We start from the raw sequence: 5,426 nt of genomic DNA on the forward strand, positions 1-5,426 counted from the left end.
GGCAAGTCTCCTGATCAACTGAACGCTGTCTCCATGTCATTCCTTCTTCGCCGACGCCGTCCACACCTTTGGGGAACCCCTGGACCTGCTTGGGTTGCACCCCAGCAGTCCCTAACCCCTCTGCCTGCCTGATCACCCCTAACCTCTCTGCCTGCCTGTCTGATCACCCCTAACTGCCTCTGCCTACCTGCCTGATCACCCCTAACTTCCCTCCCCTGCCAGCCTGATCTTGTCCCCAACTGCCCTCCCCTTAAGGCCTGATCTCCCCCTCAACTGCCCTCCCTTGCTGGCCTGATCTTGCCTCCAACTGCCTCAGCCCCCACCACCATGGCTTTGTCTGGAAGGAAGTTGGACGTCTAGAAGATGGCCAGATGACCCAGTTTAATTAGCATATTACTTTTATTAGTATAGATAGATTATATAGGATAGGATTGCTTAAATAGGGGGAAAAGCCTTTTTTTTAGCAGACTTCAAGATGCTCTTGGCAGACAAAAATACATAATCCCTATATCTGGACTGATAGCCAGCCATATACACTATACTGCCAAACGGGTTATTAAAAAAATTGAACCGCTTTCTTACACCTTACACCAAACAGCTATTGCCTTAAAACCCCTCCTCAGCCCCCACCTTAGGTTCTGACTTCGCAGTTCACCCAGATTACGTTCTGATTGGTTGGTTTCTATGCCAGTTACTGTCAAAACCTCCACCTCTTAGGCAGCCATTGGCTCCTCGCACTTCACCCAGATTTGGTTCTGATTGGTTGGTTTCTATGCCATTCAGCATCTCCAGGCTTATCTCTGGGCCTGATCAGAGAGGCGGGCTGATCAGCAGCCCCTGTGGAGGCCCAGAGAGAAAGAGAGAGGCAACAGCTGATCAACAGCTGCCATAGAGGCTGCGGATCAGACCCTGCCCCTCTCTTCGGGCCTCTCTCTGGGCCTGATCTGCATCCCCTCGGCAGTCAGTGCTGGGTCGCCGTACCTGCAGCAGCCACAATCAGTGCTGGGTCACCACATCAACCCAGGACTGACTGCATGACTGACTTTCAGTTGGTTGAGCTTTCGGTCATTATGAACTTTGGGTTTTTATATATTGGGATATGTATATATCAACTGCCTGCCAGCAGACACAGTTCTATCTTCAAGATGCAATAGAGAGCCAACCTCACTAAGCCACATTCCAATGGGGAGAAACAGACAATAAACAGAATATAAGAGTATATTATATAGTATACCAGAAGGTGATGAGTGCTATTGAGGAAAAATAGAGCATAAAAGGATACTAATAAGTGCTGGGATGAGGGATGCAATTTTATATAAGGAAGTCCGGGAGGGCCTCCTGGAGTTAGAAACACTTGAACAGAGTTAAAGGAAATGAGGACAAGACATGTCAATGTCTGGAAGAAGAATATTCCAAGCAAAGGGAATGCTATGTATAAATACCATGATGTGGTAACTTGCCTGGCATGTTTGGAGGCTAGCAAGGAAGCCCCTGGGTTGAAGCAGAGTAAGAACAAGGGAGATGAACTCAGAGATGTACTGGGAGCCAGATTATAGGGCCTCATCCATAGGATTGGCCATTGTAAGGACTTTGGCTTTCACTCCAGTAATGAGTCACTAGGGAATTTTAAGCAGAAGAAAGATGCGATTTTGCTTGCACTAAAAAAAAAAAAAAAAATGGCTTTGGCTCCTGTGTGGAAAGTGAGCTCTAAGATACAAGGAGAAGCAGAGAGAACAGATAAGAAGCTTCAGCCATAAACCAGGAGCTATGAGTCAAATTGTCCCCCACTCCAAATTCGTATGTTGAAGTCCTAACCCCCAGTACCTCAGAATGAGACTTTGAGATATGGTTCTTACAGCAGTAATTAAGTTAAGGTGAGGTCATAAATGTGGGCCCTAAACCAATATAACTGGTGTCTTAATAAAAAAAGGAAATTTGGACAGAGAGATACACAAGGAGTGAAGATGATGTGAAGAGACACAGGGAGAAGATGGCTATCTGCAAGCCAAGGAGAGAGGACTGGAAGTGTCTCTCCCTCACAGTCCTCAGGAGGGACCCATCCTGCCAATACCTTGATTTTGAACTTATACCTTCCAGAACTGTGAGATGATAAATTTTTGTTTACACCAAACTGCGTGTGGCACTCAGTTACAGCAGCTCTAGCAAACTAATAAAAGTGAGTTTGGCCACAGAAGTAGCAGTGGAAGTGGTTAGATTATGAATATATTTAAGTCAACAGGATTTCCTGAGAGATTAGTAGGAGTGCAAGAGGGAAATGGAACAATCAAAATTTATTTTGGGTTTGGACCTGTTGGGGGGAAGCCTCAAAAGTCTAAATTCAGTATCAATTCTAAAGAACTGACATGTAGCCTTATTCAAATTCATAATAGGAGAAACTTACATACAGGGGCAAAGCAGCTACTCCCAGTTGTGGCCAGCCAGGAAGAATCCATACCCTCCGAGGACAGGGCCTCTTTTTATAGGGCGTTAATAGTAAAACCATATGGTGGGTGCCACATTCTACAGCAGGGGTCCTCAAACTACGGCCCGCAGGCCACATGCAAATACAAATATTGTATTTGTTCCCGTTTTGTTTTTTTACTTCAAAATAAGATATGTGCAGTGTGCATAGGAATTTGTTCATAGTTTTTTTTTTAAACTATGGTCCGTCCCTCCAATGGCCTGAGGGACAGTGAACTGGCCCCCTATTTAAAAAGTTTGAGGACCCCTGCCTATACATTCATTAACCTCCTTCCAGGAGCATGGCATTTATCTCTGGGCAGCATTCTGGTTTTCTGGGTAGTGAGCCAAGGCTGAGACAACAGAGTGTTAAACAGTCACAGATAATTAAACAGAGAGTCCAGCATTTCCCAGACACTTTTACTGCTGGAGCCATATTGCATCTCTGAGTGAGTTCCCTTACAGGGCCTGAATAACTAAAATGATGAATTTGCCACAAACTGAGATAAGGAGGGCAGGGGCAACAGCAGGTTTAAAGGTGGATGTGAGTGGAAAGACCAGGAATTGGTTTTTAGACATGTAATTAGAGATCAAATTAGGGATGACTAAGACACAATTACTGTGAAAATAAAGTGAATGCAGTATATATTTATTGTATGTTTACTATGTGCAAAGTACTGAGGCATTTAAGTAGTAGATATGTTAAAATTTAAAAAAAATCTCTTTTATAGAAGCTTACACTACAAATTATATGACTACCAGATAAGATGTTCAATCAATGTCAAAAAGTTTAAAATATCAAGTACTGAAGAAGTGGTACAGGTTGCGCACAGCTCTCTATAACGTCATTAGAATTTATTTCTGGGATTGTTAATTTCCTGTGTAGATAATTTCATAGTTGTAGCTTGCAAGATGATAATGACAAGTCATTACAGTTAATACTCTGAAGTATTCAGTTGGATTCATATGCTCTAGTGTATCTGGTTTTAGTCAGTCTTACTGCTATCTATCCTATCTAATAAAAGAGAAACATGGTAATTAGCGTATGACTGCTACCCTTCCCATTGGCTAATCAGGGTGATATGCAAATTAACTGCCAGCCAAGATGGTGGCCGGCAGCCAGGCAGCTGGAAGCTAACATGAGGCTTGCTTGCTTCAGTGACGGAGGAATCCAAAGTTCCCCACCTGACGCTGCAGGCCTCTGAGCTGCAAGCAAATATGTAACAAACATAGAAGCTAAACAAAAGCCCAGAAACCTGCCGGGCTTCAGCCAGCAGGATCACAACATTGTAAGCAACGGCCAGAAACCTACTTTCAGCAGCGGAGACCTAAGAGCTGGAGCCAAGCCTCAAATATAAAGCTGGCCCAGAATAAAAAAAAAAAGAAAGAAAGAAAAAAAGGAGGGGTTTCCAGGACACCCTTCAGGGCAAACCAGCTGGCCCCCACCCATGCACCATGCCTCTATCCTATATAGTATAAGGGTAATATGCCTCCCAGCACCGCAATCAGTGTGACAGGAGGCAGCACCAAAAACCCCTGATCGCCCTACGGCTCTGTGTGACAGGGGTCGGGACCACAACTCCCTATCGGCCCTGCTCTGTTCGTGACAGGGGAAGGCGCCCCAACCCCCTGATCAGCCCTGCTCTGTGCCTGATAGGGGGGAGCTCCTCCAACCCCCGATCGTCCTGCGGCTGTGTGTGTGACAGGGTGTGGCGCTCCAACCCCCTGATCAGCCCTGCTCTGTGTGTGACAAGGTGTGGTGCCCCAACCCCCCCACACCCCGCCACGGGCCCTGCTCTGTGGGTGATAGAGGGTGGCGCCCCAACCCCCTGATCCACCCTGCTCTGTGTGAGACGGGGCAGTGCCCCAACTCCCCTATCAGCCCCACTCTGTGCATGACAGGGGGGAGCTCACCAACCCCCTGATGGGCCCTGCTCTGTGCATGACAGGGGGCAGCGTCCCAACCCCCTGATTGGCCCTGCTCTGTGTGTGACAGGGGGTGGAGCCGCAACCTCCCCATCGGCCCTGCCCTGAATGTGACAGGGGACGGTGCCCCAACCCCCCAATTTGCCCTACCCTGAGTGTGACTGAGGGTGGCATCACAACCTCTCAATCCACCCTGCTCTATGCATGACAGGGGTGGCACCCGAACTCCCCAATCGGTCCTGCTCTGAGCCCGACCAGGGGCTGCACCTAGGGATTGGGCCTGCCCTCTGCCACCCGGGAGCAGGCCTAAGCCAACAGGTCGTTATCTCCTGAGGGGTCCCAGACTGCGAGAGGGCACAGGCGGGGCTGAGCCCCCCACCCCCCCGGGGCGCACATATTTTTGTGCAACGGGCCTCTAGTATATATATAAAAGCCTAAGCGACTGTTACAACAGCAAGACCGGTCCACCGATTGCTATGACACACACTGACCACCAGGAGGCAGATGTTCAATGCAGGAGCTGCCCCCTGGTCGTCAGTGAAACTCCATAGCCAACCTCCCACTGTCCCTACCCCCGGTTGGCCAGCCCCGATCAGGACTGGGCAAGACAGCCCCAATCACCGGCCAGGCTGAGGGACCCCCGACCTGTGCACAGATTTGTGCACTGGGCCTCTAGTAAAGATATGTGTTTCATGGGCTCAAGAATCAGGAAGATCTACATTTAAGTTCTGGCTTTGAAACTAGCTGTTTGAACATAGCAAGTTACTCTGAGTCTTGCTGATTCCTCATGTGTAAAAAAGGGATAATAGTACCTCATTGAATTGTTGTGAGGAATTAACTTAGGTGACACATACTGTGTGCTCACTCTAGTGGTCAGCTCCCAGTAAGTATTCAATAAAGCTATTATTGTTTTCGGATGGTGCTAAGAAATTTAGGTTGAGGTGAGCTATCACTGTGGGGTTAGAAAAGATCCAATGGGACTGGTAACCCTTGGCTGGAACTTAAAGCAGGAGGGAGATGTACATAGACAGCTTAGACCA

Source organism: Myotis davidii, unplaced genomic scaffold, assembly GCF_000327345.1.
Source record: "Myotis davidii unplaced genomic scaffold, ASM32734v1 scaffold2121, whole genome shotgun sequence".
NCBI classification, from domain to species: Eukaryota; Metazoa; Chordata; class Mammalia; order Chiroptera; family Vespertilionidae; genus Myotis; species Myotis davidii.